Consider the following 16,243-nt stretch of genomic DNA (forward strand, 5'->3'; position numbering starts at 1 on the left):
TGTTCTGGAAATGTCCCGCCCCTCCACCGTCAACTCTTCGGTTAATTAAACCAAACTTTCCCGAGGTATGCTGGTTCCAAAATCGCGTTCAGGAGTAAGTTCATCCAATTTAGAGTATGTTCATGGTTAACAACACACCAGACATTCTCAATCTCAACAGAGCGTCGAATCGACGAGTCACCGTGGAAACGGACGCTAAGAAAAATCGCGCTAGCTGCTAACGTTAACTTACTTCTTTATTTTTCTGCTAACGTTAACTTACTTCTTTATTTTTCTTTTGTTAAATGCTGATTTACATTAGGGTTGCCACCCGTCCCGGTTTTCCAGGGATTGTTCTCTTTTTTGAGCGACAGTCCCGGAAAATTAATATTCTTTCCCGGGACACGAATTGTCCCGGTTTTTTGTTAAAATGTACTTCTAAAGTAGAATTTCCTGGTTTCAAACCGTTTCCTTCTACTGTTACTGCAGAGTTGCCACGCGCAATTAACCCTTCTCACGCACAGAAAAATCGCGAAGCAAAGAGGACACGGAGACCGACAGACTAGACAGAGCAGGTTACTTATGATATAAAAAAATCTCAGCTCTCAGATTCTGTCAATTTTATTACGAAATTCAAACAATAAACACCGTTTTGGCGTTTGTAAATGTGACGTGAAAGATCCCTAGCGGCACGTGAACTGATCACCTCTAGCTAATAGTAAATAAACACGAATGAACAATGTTAAAATAAAACGTACAACTTACCGAAATGTATATTCATCATACATAATATCGATCAATCAGTGTTTTTCAACCGCGGAAAGGGTCAATAAAACAGCTGGAGAACAATTGTCACATAACATTTACCTCAGGAAAGCCATTTGATGACCATAATAGGCTATAGCACGTTAGTTAGCTAGAAAAAAAGAGCTATAGAGAGTATTTTGCTAAACATAGGCTACTATATTACATATTTATTATATTTACTTATCATTAAATAAAGTTGTTATTATAATAAAAAAATGCATTATAATTAATTTGTTAAATAAAGTTATTTTAACCTTAAATAATTTTACCCGCTGATAAGGCTCTCTGTATGTTTACAGCATTAGGTGAGATTTTTTTCTTGAGAAAAATTAATGCCTATCTTCTAATATTTATCCAAATCAGTCAATTAAATCAAATCACAAGAATTGAACTGAATTGAAATCCTGAAATTTGTTTCAAGCAATAATAAAAAACGTATCTTACCAGAAATTGTACCATATAAACATTGTAACATGTTGTCACTAAACCTAATACAATTCAGTTTAGTTACTAAAATGTTTTGACAATCACAATACACTTATTTGCAAGATAATTTTTTTTTAGAGTTAAAAATTTCAGTTAAATATAAAGGAAAAACAGTGCTGGAAAATCATGCAAAACCCCCCCCCCCCCCCCCCCCCAACAACAACAGAAAAAAAATCTGATTGTCCCGGTTTTTCGCCTCCTATTTGGTGGTTGTGCAATCATTTTTCAATATTTTCGTTTAATAATCTTTAATCGCTGTGATTAAGACTAGGCTGTCGTTTGTTTGATGCTAATTATATAATAAAATGAAAGGCTATTATTCTAAATACAGTATGTGCTTGCAAAGATAGCATGGCTGTATAAGTTTATTTTTTGTTTAGTCATTTTGCTTCCATATTGCTTGAAAGGTAAGATATATATATGTCTTTTATTATAGAAATACATTATAGCATAGAAAACGTCCAGTTGCAAAAAAAATAAGTCTGAATGCAGAATAACAATGTGTGAAATGAGAATTATATAGCTATATATTATGATAAAATTAACATTTCTTTATTTTAATAGAATAGCGCTTTGGGATAATGTATAGCGAGGCGAATAACAACCCCGACAGACTGTCTTGAATCAGCCTGAAGGGGTTGATATACATTATTCCGCTTATTACATGGCTACTTACAAAATAAATTAATAATTTGACACAAATTATTGATTTAAAAAGGAGTTTATTGATTTAAAAATGATTGTGTTGCTTCTGCTAAAGAAAATAGTCTGTTCCGCGTCCATAGCAACGCGCTGTTTTTCATGGCAACGGTGTGTTATAGTTCGCAGCGGTCTGTTATCAAGAAATAACAGGCCGCATTCTACATTGGAATTCAGCCAAGCCATGTAATAAATATCAATATAACTATATAATGTGTGCAATTTGTCACGCCCACTGGAGCCTCATCAATAGGTCACGCATACATGTGCTGAACACCTCTGAAGAAACTAACCTGCTATAGTGTAAATATTGAGGATGGCGTAAATTTCAAGCCAATTCGAGCCCGATTCAGACCCTGACAATGTTAAAGGAACACGCCGACTTTTGGGGATTTTAGCTTATTCACCGTATCCCCCAGAGTTAGATAAGTCCATACATACCCTTTTCATCTCTGTGCGTGCCGTAACTCTGTCTGACGCACCCACCGCTAGCCTAGCTTAGCACAAAGACTGGAGGTAAACGGCTCCAGCTAGCATACTGCTCACAATAAAGTGACAAAATAATGCCAACATTTTCCTATTTACAGCACCTGAGAAGCCCCATGGTGAGGAGCAGAGAGTTCGCTCAGAGTTGGAGTAAATCACTCCGCAGAAGTAGCAGTGCTTCGCCAGGATGTATACGGTTAGATGGTGGCTGTGTCTCATGTGACCTTGTTATTTGTACACGCTGTGACTATACAAATCACAATATGTAAATAGGAAAATGTTGGCATTATTTTGTCACTTATTGGGAGCAGTATGCTAGCTGGAGCCATTTACCTCCAGTCTTTGTGCTAAGCTAGGCTAGCGGTGGGCGCGTCAGACAGAGTTATGGCAAGCACGGAGATGAAAAGTGTATGTATGGACTAATCTAACTCTGCGGATACGGTGAATAAGCTAAAGTCCTAAAAAGTCGGCGTGTTCCTTTAACGAACAAGAGGATCGTGCAGAGTAGATTTCATGCACAGACTTTGCAAGCAAGGATTTCACAGGACGTTCCAGAGTGGTACGTTTTTTTTTTTTTTTCGTTTTTTTTTCTCATCATTTAATCGTGATATTTGTTGGAAAACTAATGTAATACAAACAGTAATCAGTCACAAAACCATGGTTAGTTTTCCCAAGGAGCGGTGAACCGTCTTACAAAAGAGCTTACAAAAGCTACAGAAAGCAGAAAGCTGTTCTCCATAAAATGTGCTACGCACAGATAAACTTTAGGGTTATAATGTTCAGGAACAGTTTTTAAAATAATTTTAATAACTCTAAGTTCATCAGCCTTAGGAAGGTCAAACAAATTAGTCTTGGAAATGTTGTGTAAAAAACAGTGTATCTTTGTTATTGCAACAACACTGTCTTCTCTAATGTCGTCCCCTTTTTACGTATTCCATGGGCGGAGATTATTTGATTATTTCATAAGATCCAAAAAAATCACGTTGTAGTCCAAATGAGCCGTTCGTTGTTGTTCTTGGAAAATGGATTCTGTTAAACAAAAAGATCTCCCTTTGGAGTGGACTTTGAGCTTTGTAACCTTGCAGATCTTGTTTTATGCTCAAACAGCAGCTGCACACTAACTAAAGTTGTATAAGTGGAAAAGCATAATAGGACCCCTTTAATATATATCAATGCCACTGTTTTGTCTCAAGATGCACACCAGTAATGTTTTTTTCTAAGGCGCGTTTATTAAAGCTACTTGAATGCCTTAACTAAAGCCTACTCCTGTCTTATTCTAAGCCCTGTCTGTGAAACTGGGCCATAATGTGTTATTTGCAAGGTATAGCTATACCAATTAAAAACACATCATTTATTAACACGTACTTATCAAACAAACATATTCAACAGCATATTTAACAAACCCAAAAAGCCAACTCGCTGCAAGACCACGCCGAACGCTGTGAGTGTGCGTTTTCGACTACCTCTGGAAGTGGTCGAAAGTGGACAAGCTCAAAACGTTTTAGACCCCGTTTACACCTGTACTTAGCGTAGTCCACTTTTGATTCGATCGACCAAAACACATCTTAAGACCAGGTGTAAACAGGGCCATTTTGTTCCTCTCCTTTTTACACTCCACAGATTGAATTTCATGCCTCGTCTTCCTTTCTGCTCTCTCTTTCCTTTCTTCCATCTCTGACTTGAATTTCCTGATTGCACACTCATTTCTGTTTTCTAAAAAAGTAGATTAACTATAAAATAAGCAGTCAATGTCAATTTATTTACTGAATTTGAGTATAATGAAAGGTTAAAGATCGCCTATGCTTAATCCACACTGGCCCACTTTATTTAACTTGGCCAGCAATATTTAAACAACTTACAAGAAAACTATTCTTTGCATTTTATTCCTTGTTAACTGTAACAGTCAAAAAAAGAACTGTCACAATAATATTTGTTTACATTCAGTGAGCAACCTTATAAGAAATGAAAATCTTACCAGATTTTAATAACCAGTGTCCCTTTAATTAAAGATGCATTGTTTGCTCTGAAAGTGAACGAAGTGAACCCATTGAGCACAGTACATTCAAGCTTAAATGGCCCACTTTACCTGTATCATTTCATTTAACAGAAAATAAAAACCTTTTTGAAATTGTGCATAGAACATGAGAAAGTGCAAGTAACTGTATTTCATAGTTGGCAATGCATTTAATGAACTACCGGTAAATTGTTCCAATAAAGTGGGAATTCATTTTTCATAATGATTTAATTTTTTTCCTAAAGAACCTTGGCAGCTGCAGTGTCTCACTGAGTGTATTATATGCATTACTCTTTCATAGTCTATAAAAAACAGAAATATAAAGAAAAGGTTACATTTTATCCTTTACTCAACTCTCTTTTTAATATAGCCTAGGCCTACTAAAACTATAGACCTATATACTGGAAAGAAATACTAGTGAAAAACATTAGTGTTTCAATGGTTTTAAATCGTAAGCAGTTCTTTCATCAGTCAGTATATTAAGATCAAAGAATAAAGTGTTTTAAAAACACAAAGTTTGTATCTGCTTATAGCCAATTCCTGTGAATTGGCTTAAGAACCAAAAATCAAACCGAAGCACTTTATTAATCATATACTCTTTTTTGTATTACTATGAAATGAATATGCCCTGCAATACTGTTATAGCATATATAAACTATTTATATTTTTACTTTTATGGTTTTCTTCAAATAAAATGCACCTATCTAAACTGGATGCATATATTAAACAGTACTCTATTTTATTAAAAATGTTATCCTTTTGTGATGTAATGCAGGAAATGATTTAAAGCCATACGGTCGCGTGCAGAGTAGCTAACAAATTCTAGAATGCCGTTTGCATTTTACATCCGATTCAAGAGTTTAGAGATCCATATCAGCAATATCTGCATGATAAACCTGATTCATCCCCACCATTCTTTGACTGCGTTTCCTAAAGATTATTTTCTCTCTGCATCCATCCGGGGGAGTCATTCAGAGGTTATCATTTTTTGGGCTGTTGTTATTGGATATCATGCTCAAATTCGGGACGCCATTGGTCTGGTGCTTGTCAGTCTGTGGCGCGCCGACGCTCGTGAACGCGCTGCGCAGACAGTGCACGACACGTAAGTGGCCAGAGAGTGTCTGGAGTCTGTCTGAAACTGATAAAAATGGTGATGGAGTTTATCCAGAGTCTCGCTCATAGTCATTAGAAAAACAAAGGGAGACAGAGCGGAATTTTACAATCATCCAACACTGTAGTCATTTCGTAGCTTGACAACTAGATTCTATTGTAGCGCATTTCAAAGTTTTATTCCATGTTTTTCACCAGACAGACAGTTCATTAATTCACAGGTAAGACGATCGTGGCGGGGCGCAAATCTTTTTGTCTAATGCAGTCTGCCGTTGTTATGGTGATTGTGTTGTTCACGAATATATTAGCTAGTACTTAACTGTGTGCGATGTTGCTTAATCATAGCAAACAAGACGACGCATGTGAACCGCTGATCGGATGCAGGGTGGTCATTTTAATGTGATTACATGTTACCGCATGTCGTTCGGCGGGATGAAGAAAGAGTTTATCGCGATCATCTCTTCAGACAGATGACGCACCTGTGCTCACGTGAGCACGGTTTCTCATTAACCCCATGAACTCGAGATGCCAAAACAGAGTGAATATCAGCGTGCCAGGGGTCTGTACAGCACGGTAAAGATCACGCAGCTATGCGTAAAGTCGTCTGCTGTTTATCCGCAATTTAAGGCCCGTCTTTGTGTGTGAAGTTTCCGCTTGCGGTGGAGGACTGAGTTGCGTTAAGACTGTTTTGAAAAAAAATGTTGGCTATTTGAGGTAAAGAACTGGTTAGTCTAGCGACAGTACATAGGCTAGACATTAAATATATGTGGCAAAACTACTACAAAATAATAATAAAAAACCCGCCAAAAGCTCTTTACGCGTTTCAGTGTCTGTATCATACGATGGCGCTAACTTGTTTTCTAGTCTTGATATCTCCGGCGGTCACAGCTCGCAACCGGTGTCAGTGACAGTTCTGTTACGCGCTTGGATGGTATCGTCCAAAAATGGTTCGTTCCCTAATAGCGAATATATTACACAAAAGTTAACTAATGCTATACATTTGTCTATTTAAATAAAAATGTATCATAAGTCCCCACATAAATACAAAATGCAACTCGTTGACTTTATCCACCCGACAAAAATACAGGGAAGAGGGAGGCTATAGTTGGAGCAAAGTCAAGAGTTGTATGAAACAAACTTATCTCTTTTTTTGTATGTTGATTTCAAACATAGTGTTTTAGTATTTTAGTGGATTTTAAATTCCTAGTATCATCATATAAGCGGTTGGCTGAAGTGAACAGAATACTGGCATAAATTCAGACAAATAATTAACAGATAATTTGCTATTATTTGAATGAAAGGTTGACTTTTTTCTCAGGAATTTTTATCATGTTTCATAAATGTTAAGTTGGGGCAAGTTGCCCCATTTATATTGGGGCATGTTGTTACATTTTGAAAATGTATACAAATTTATACAATTTAGAAATTGCCATAGCCTCTTTGTTAATCAGAACAATGGTTTGCTATTTTTGTTTGTTAACATGTTAATGTTTGCTGTTAAATTCTTATGAGTTTCATAATTTTTTTGTTTTTTGTTGAACAGTCAGTAATAGGCTGTTTAATGTTCTTTGCAATGTACCCCATGTAATGTGACAACATGCCCTACCACAAAAGGTCAAGGTGTTTAATAAACTGCATTTTTTTCATCGGCAAATAATAGTAAAAATATTCTATATCTTGTTGTATGACTAAGACTTATTGTCTAAAGTTATTGACTGCAGAAAACACTGAGAAATATTCAGTGGAGTAAAAGGTTCCCCTTTATTTACTATTTAATGATTACGTTTATAGCGAGGCGTTTTCTTAAGTAGGCTTTTTTTAATCCTATTTCGATCATATTTTTGTGATACCATATTTCCTTGCTGTATGTAAAAGGTATCAGTTGATTCTGGCATTATATTTTCTTTATCAAGATTAGAATCATGAATGTGAATCAAAATGTGTCAGGGTTCATCTGTGGTGTGCAGACCAAAACATTTCAGATATGCTAACGGGCTTCCATGCTGTCTTGCAGATTAGTCATTTCTTAACTTAACTTTGCATTTACCGGTCTGAAGTTTTTTGAGTGTTAGAATAGGTCTGCTTTCTTTCTTAAATTAAAAAGCTGCCGTTTTTGACCGATTGTTCATATTGGTCCAGATTTGAAAAGGCACCATGAATCTGTTGCCCATGTGGCTTGGCTTTGCATGCTCATGCATTCATAGTTTTAAAGCAGACAGAGACATCTCTCTTTGATTTTGTTATAAAATATGCAGTCATAGGTCTCAGCTTTTCAGTCATATTCAAAACAAGATGGCTGCTTCACAGGAGGCCCAAGGATATACATTGGTAGCTATAGTGGTCCCTCCTTTATATCATGTTTTGAGTGCGTGTAAAGCATCTCAGCAAGAGAAATTGGGACCCTGCACTCACTGGATGATATCATGCCCTATCCCAGAGGTGTTGTGCAATAAAATAAAATAAAAACCATCTAAGCTAAAATCTTATTATGACAAGTTACAATAAGTGAATAGACATAAATGTATACTTAAAAAAATCCTTGTCTTCCCTTCACTGGTGCATATGATATGTAATTATAATTAATTATATTATCTAAGCACAAAGAAATAACAAGTGCAAAATAAAATAAGTAGGCTAGACCTAATCGTTGAAGGTCACACAAGGTTATGGTGAGAAATTTCGTAATTCTTGTTGTAGTAGATGGCATCTAGGTTTTATAAGTTCTGTTTGCGTATGACGCAATGATTAAAAAAATACTTTATATGAGACATGAAAATATATATTTAGAATTTTAAGAATCTTATTTTGCGATGTCTTGTGTATATAATGATTAACAGAAAGCAAGAGTTCCATTCAAACAAAAGCTTAGTAACTAATTACAGAATCGTTTTTAGATATACTGTGCTGTGAAAGCTTCTGTTATCTTAGATACAATTTGCTAAAATAACACATGCAAGTTTAAATAGATTTTTGCATTTTGCAGTATGTAGGCAAAAGACTAATGAAATTAAGCACTGAATTATTCCTGTTTTAATCGTAGTAATTTTACAAATAAGCTTTTGTGTTTATGCTTTTTTTGTTATGGGTATCTGTTATTTTGTATTTTTTAAATAGAGTATATTCAATTTTGAGGCACAAACAATCTAGAAGAGGTGTGGCTCACTATGAGACGCTTAAAGAAATCTGTTGTTTGTTGGTTAAGTATTTTTGTTGCCTTCAGCGCACACTGATTTACAGATACTTTCTACCAATTTGAGCAGCTCAGCACATACGTGTTCATTTTGAAGCTTTCATTATTGTAATGTTTGATGGTATTATAAATGCGCCGCTGCACACTTCTGAATATCAGTTCACCTTACAGGCCTATCTGTGTCCAACCTCAGTACTCCATGTCATGGTTCAACTGATCAAGCTGTGTGTGTAAGTGTAAGCATGTTGGTTTAGCTCACAGGACCGTCAAACGTTTGGTTGATGTTTTGGAAAATGAAAAATTGTTGTCCACATCAACAACCTGTTGATGGAATTATGTTCTTATTCTACTAGTATCTATTTCAAGTATTATCAGATGTTTTATCCTTGCACAACGGTATAAATTGCTTTAGCCATCTGATATGATTTCATATTTATTGAACATGATAAAAATTACGAGGTTTTTAAATTAAATATGGAATAAAAATGTATGTAATTTAATTGTGATAATATTTGTAAAGTATACACTCAATATAACGGCAGGTCTGTCAATTGAAGTGAATATATGTATATATTTATAGATAGATATTTACTTCTTTATTTATTTATATTAACTTTTATTAATTTGAATTCTTTGTGTTTGGGCTTTCTTTATAGGCAGGAGGATTCAGCTACACTTAAAGGTGAAACCGGTGTTCTGGACTTGTGCTGCCGTGCTGACGGTAGGTTTAAAAGGGCATTTCCCACCCAGTACTCTGTGAAGCACTTTTGGGCATGTCATGGAGAGAGAGGTGGAACGGCAGGAATGCAGAGATGTGTGCAAAGGTGCGATTATGAAAGCCTGCAGGCTGATGAGTGTGCATCAGAGAGGCTAATGCTAACCGAAATGAGTCTGTTTTTCTTTGTCAGATGTGACATTTGAAATGTTGCTGAGTAATCGCACTTTCAGCTTGGCACACCAATCATTTCCAGTACTCGCGTCTCATACAAATTTCTAACTGATTTCTTCATTGAACATAATGATTAGACAGGTTAATTAATGGACAGGTAAAAAAAAAACAAAAAAAACTGTACAGACAGTCTGGCATGAAACAGCTGAGAGTTTAAATGTGAAGGTTACAGGGAGACTCTTTACGATAGTAATTTTTGTGGCTGGTTAAAAAGCTGCAGGATTCCTTTTTTTTGTGTGAGAAATAATATCTCACAAAATGAAGATGGCAGCCATTTTTATTGCAGTGTCCAACAGCGCCCCCCGGGTCTCTCTCTAGCTCTTGTGGAGCGAGCTTATGGATTTGGTGTGTGAAAGAACAAGGATCTCACTCTCCTGCATTGCTTGCATATATTCAATATCAAAGCCACAATGGCATTTTAAAGGGATCACTGGCAGGCAGCCAAAGCCTAGAGCCTCTCTCTTTTTGGTGGCTGTCCTGGCTTACTTGCTTTCTTCATGTCCTCGTGCTGATGGCAGTGTAACGTCTGACTCTTCTCAAAGCTTTACCCAAGTGCTGGAGCGAGACATTGGATGTATTAGGACAGCTGCCTCCATTTTAGGGAGGAGTTTTGCAGAGGAAGATGGATACCCTTTCCACAGTACCAGAATTTGCAGCGTGAATCAGTTCAGACTTGAGGCATCGCCTGCAATATTTAGCCATTTTTTGTCATTCGATGTTCGTTTGTTAAACGAATGTGGTAGATTTACCCGAAATTTGCCGCGATTAAGGTTTTTTTTTTGTATGAGATTGTAAATTTGATGGAACACTATGAACGGTGCTGTGGGTGCAAATTTTACCAGTCTCAGATTGAAGCAAATGTGCTTTTTATTACTCTACTTTTGACCTTCTGCATAGCTATGATGACATTCGTAAAGATCTTCTTTTTTTTTTGTGCCACACACAAAGATTTTTTTTATCTGCTTTTTAAATGCATTTCTGGAAGTGATTTGTTGTTAGTTAGTTAGTTACAAATATCCAAATAAAAGTGTGCCTTCAGGCTCTGAGGATTTCACTGGTAAATGATGTGCTCTAATCCGCTGTGAAATGTTATTTGTCTTATTTCAATGTATATTACACAGGCATGTTTAGATTTTTTTAACCCCTAGGTAGCACATTAGACTGATGGTAAAATAAATGAAATCACACATTACTTTAGCAGGAATAACAATATTTTAACTAAAAGTTTAGTCCTTGGATTGTCCCATTTACGTTGTGTATTTATTATTTAAATTTTTTTAGTCATTCTCGTTGAATATTGTGTTTAATGTTCCCTATCCATATCTCTATCATTGATGATTTTCATTAAAGATGATTTTCATTATATACTAGTATTTCTGTTGTAAATGGCGCAAATAAAAATATGTGGACATTTTGTTGTAAACGTTCATTGAAGTATATAAATCTAGGAAAAAGGAATGCGTTTTGAAAAGTGTAGTGTCTGTTAAAAATATAATTTTGCCGATTCATGTAAATACAGTATTTTTATTAATGTTAAATAAATGTAATCAATTTATTTTGAATTGCTTTGATAAATCGACGTTGTCTTGTATTCGTGAAAAACTAAATGAAACTGTTTCGTCGCTGTAGATTGAATTATTTGTGCAAGCAGTGTTATTCTTGTTGTTGTTATTGCAATAAAAAAGTCCTTTAAATGATAAAAGTGTCTATTTGTGCTTGATAAAAATATTTCATCAATTCATGTGATACAATTGTGATTTGAGCGAGACTGGATTAGAGTGTAGAGTGTGTAAAAAGCCGCAAAGGTGCTATTGAGTGTGTGTGTGTGTGTGTGCGTTGGAGGGTGGATTTGTGGCTTAGTCTGAGGCCTTGTCCTTCAGTATCTGAGGTACACAATGTTCTGGAAGATTCGGCCTCTTGAGTGACCCATTGACCCTGAAATCTTGCTCATAACTGGAAAAGCTTTGAAATGCGAGACTTTTGAGGGGTGTTTCCGTTATATTTGGTATAGCTAGAAATTTATATAGAAAGAGAATTTTAAGTATGATCATAAAATTTGTAATACAAATTATAGAAAGGGATTATTTAAATTCACATTTGCCTGGTATATTATATAATGATTGTGTGCTGATAATGTATAATGAAAGTTTAATGTATAAACTTTTGAAAAATACTGACAGTTGTAATGTACACATTATGCAATAATGTACAGTGATTATATAATACAGTATAGCCATTTTGGTACTGTGCGTGAGGACAGGAGATATGTTGTTCCAATCATATCAGTGATGAGGCTAAAATGTTATGTATGTTTGTGATTTACATGCAGACTTATTTATTAGTTCTTTATATGTTCCATGTTTCTATATAATCTGCATAATTGTCTGCTCTAAAAATATTAGCACTATGTACTGTTTCTTTAATTGCCTATCTTTTTATAAATAAAGAAATATTTAGGGTTTATAATTTCAGAAATTTCCTGTATTTACATGAATTCTTTTATGCCAAATATCTACTAAACTACGTTTTGCGCATTCTAAAACAAAGCTGTTCATATTTAGGGTCTGTCACTTATTCTTTGTCACAGTTTGTTTGCAGAAAATTTGTCTTGAGGATTGACACGAACTTCATGCCATCATCAACTTTCATAGAGCATTCATAATTTGAGCTGGATAGTAAACTTTCGATTTAATAATCGCTAGCCAGAGCGAGCATAACTGATTCAAGGCTATGACCGATGAAATGCCAATCATCGCTAAAGGTAGTTTATTGGGTTTAGTTCATGATGTGATTGGTGAGTCCTTATATTTTACTGCCTCAGCTAGCTTTCTGTTAACAGCATGTAAGGCCAAACACGCAGCTCAATATTAGCTGTGAACATTGTATGACTTGTCCTTGTATACTTTTATTTCTATTTAATGACTTTTCAAAGTTGCTAATGCTATTTACTAGTGAATTATATTACACATTTTCCGCCCTAAGTGAATCTTTGCTATTTTGTTTGGGTATTTCGATCAGCCTATGAGTCAAAAGCTTAATATTAAATCACATTGTTCAGGCTTTTGTGGAACTCAAAAACAGTCATTTTCAGATTTGCTTCCTTTTCTCATTGCAAGTTGTTATTCTCATTTGCAAGTTCTCATTTCATGATGTTATTTATGTTTCACTCTTTTTTTTATTTAGTTAAATGCATGTTTTTAAGCTGTCTAAATGATTTAAGCTTTGAAGGAGAGGTAGAAAGAATGTTTGTTCATTCCATCAGCCCTAAAGGAATAGTTTATATATATAAAAATCTCTCCCTCTCTCTCTCTCACTTTTCCTTTTTCACAGCTGCTGATCACTTAATGGCCTTTAATTATTTGCAACGATGCGATGAGTCCCAGAATGCCACTTTTCGACATAAAATCACTGATGAATACAAACCTTACTGCTTCCTCATAGCTGTGACTGTAGATATGTCAAATATTTCTTCAAATGCAAACAATATGCTGTTAAAGATTATCTTCATTTGGTCTTTTGATATTGCCGTTCTGTTTTATTCTTATCCTGTCATCAACTGTGGTTGTATGTTTTTCGAGTTGTTTTGAATGATCTCAAGAGGTGATAGTCAGATTTAACCTCTTCCCAGCCCTTTTTTATTCTGTCAGGTGCTGAGGCTTGCCAAACAGTCAAAGCGTTCAGACTCATTAACAGTTAAGGGGTGAATTTCGTTTTGATGCCGGTCTGCTAAAGCATGTGTTGATGGGTTGAAAACCAAATGAACTGGTCACAGTGATTAAAGGCCAAGTGGTTAATCCTAGCAAAGAGTCTGTGACGTAAACACCAAATGAACACTGCAACTGTTCGATAAGAAAGAGCTGCGCTTAAGCACGCAAACATCCCAAATATCAATTTCACGTCTGATCTCCCACTGACACTCAATGTGTGAAAGTGCAGGGGTTACACCAAATAGGGCCTTGGCAATAGTATCATGTTATCTCCTATCAATTAGTGCCTAAAGGGGATTAACCCCTGCAACACAGAGGAAGCTGATAGGATCATTGTTGAATTGCAGGGGTCACCTGCTTCCCTCATTAGTGATGACCTCTCCCTCTTTCTATCTCGCTCTCTCTTTCTGTCTGCCTCTCTGTCTGTCATTTTTGTATATTCACTTAATAGGGGATGTAGACTGATATGTTTTTGTGGACATGTTATCATGGATGTCTTTTGGAAGGAGGGTTAGATATTCGGTGGTTAGTCATGCTGTGTTGTGTTATGTTGCCGTTGTTCAGGTGAGAGTGAATCAGCAATGTATTCAGAGTTGACAGCATTTCTCTTATAACAAGGCCAGCAGAATGAAAGCCAACAGTTTGAGTCTGGCTAATGCTAGTATATCATGGCACACAGGGAATAAACTGCTGTTGACCTTACTCTGTATTCACGAACCTGTGCTGGTGTTAGTATCTCCTGAGGAAAAGTTCGATTTTTATAACAATAACTTTAAGAAGCCCAAGTAATAATTTGAAAAAAGTTGCCACTCATGTTAATTTAACAATCGTGGAAAGTGCAAAGAAAGACATATATAAAATGTAACATATTTTAGATGCTGCCAGTTTGATGCAACCAGTTTGTATAGAGGCCATTACATTCTGTACAGTCTTTTTTTTGTGTGTGTCGTAGAAGGAAAAAAAAGACGTACAGTTTTGGAGCAACATGAGGTAGTTGCACATCCACCCTGGGTGAATTTTAAAATCTTTGCTATTTTGTTTGTATGCTTTTGTGGAACTCTAAACTGATCATTTTCAGATGCATTTTGTTTCCTTTTCTCATTGCAAAGATTTTCTTGATTTACAAGATTTACATGGTTATTTATGTTTCTCTTTTTATTTTTAATTTTTATTTGCATGCTTCCTAAGCTGTCTGAATGATTCATGTTTTGAAGGTTTGTTTATTCCCTCATTCCTAAAGGAATATTATTGTAATGAAATATCATCTTGCTCTCTGTCCCGTTGTTTTTTAAACTAGGGTGGCCCATGAGGGACACACTCTCTCAAGGTGGCATGAAGCATAACCCAACCACCCTTGCAATATTATTGATGATGATGATGATGATGATAATAATCATTTTAGGTATAATGTGTTTTTTTTTTTTATTTTTTTTTTTTATCAACCATTAAATAATCAACTGCCAATATAGAACTGCTGTGTTTCAAACCAAGTGCATTTTATTGTTGGTTCCATCTCTCTATTTGGGGATAGCCAATGACAATTTAAAATATTGGGGTGGCACCTGGGTTGGCCAATCAAATTTAAGTCTCCTATCTGGACTCACCCATGACAATATCCCTAGATGATGACCAAAATTACTTTTTTATAAAAAATTTTTTATGAGATATTCCAGCTAAGATGCTGCTTTGTGCTGGTGAATTAAGGTAGTTAAGAAAATAATTTTAGTGAGTTGAAATTTCCTCCTATGTGAAATGATTTACTCCATTTAAAATGTTTTTTAAATCAGCATTTCGCCTATTCTGTTATTTCATATATGCTGCTTTTGAGCTCACATTAATTGAGAGACTACAATTCAATATTTATACTTATAAATATTCCTTTGTCAGACTGCAGGACCATTTGAAATGAACTTATGAAGGCAAAGGGGTGTTTAAAAATGGTGACAGACCTAAGAAAAAAAAAGTGAACTGTATAAGATTTAAGATGTCCATTTTCCCTTACACATGCATGCAATATAAATTTGAACCTAATAGCTTGATGTTGACAAGCACATGGACGTCAGCTACCCATAGGTGAATCTCACAAAAACATATTTATGGTCAAATAAAAAAAAAAAAGAAGAAAGAAAATAAATTACATTTTGCATGAACTAAATAAACCATTTGCCAAATATTAAAAACTGTCTTCATTGATTGCATTGACATTTTCATAAAAAATAAGCAAATTTGCCCCCAAATTCTCGTTATTGTAACAGTTGAATTTCTCTCAACTTTAGTTCAAATAGATTACTTATCTTTACTGTTATTTTTAGAAATGCATTTGTGTGCTCATAATTGGTCTCTATTGCTGCAGAAAGTTCATGAAGATCAACCTGTTCCAGCTGAAGCTCCATGAAGTTATGGATTGTCAGCATCAGGAAAAGAACACTTGCAATTTATTTTAGCTGCGTGCCAGTATTTTTAAAATGAAATGTAATGCGTTTAGATGTTCTCTGCGTCAAGCTGGAAGTCTGTTTTTATTACTCTGAATTTTGTAACAGGAAGTGTGATTTGAAATTGAGCTTCATTAACATCCTACATGATGAGGAGAAAGTTTGAGGACAGTTTTGATTGATTATAGAAAGATTATATTAGAAGACTAAATCAGTAAGGCTGTAAAGATGTTCTCTTTTCTTAACTGAAATTACAAAAAAAAAACAAGACGGTAAATTTATGATCAATGCCACTGTTACGTTTTATTTAATGAGTTTTCACAAACCGGAAGGTGGTGTGTAATTTTGCTGAGAGCACTGCATGTCTTTTTCCCACACAATGCC

The 16,243-nt window shown here is 35.4% G+C and overlaps 1 long non-coding RNA gene across 3 annotated transcripts in view; it reads left to right on the plus strand.

Annotated features, from left to right (window-relative positions):
* Nucleotides 1–5,402: 5,402 nt before the first annotated feature.
* The window catches only part of LOC307156510, a 34,370-nt gene continuing 23,529 nt past the window's right edge, over nucleotides 5,403–16,243 (plus strand). Inside the window, exons 1-2 of one of the 3 annotated variants that reach the window (XR_013820722.1) lie at nucleotides 5,403–5,573; nucleotides 9,428–9,492. This is a non-coding gene — a long non-coding RNA (uncharacterized lncRNA). The other 2 variants (XR_013820723.1, XR_013820724.1) reach the window with 2 other exon arrangements.

The sequence above is a fragment of the Squalius cephalus genome (assembly GCF_949319135.1).
Source record: "Squalius cephalus genome assembly, chromosome: 3".
NCBI classification, from domain to species: Eukaryota; Metazoa; Chordata; class Actinopteri; order Cypriniformes; family Leuciscidae; genus Squalius; species Squalius cephalus.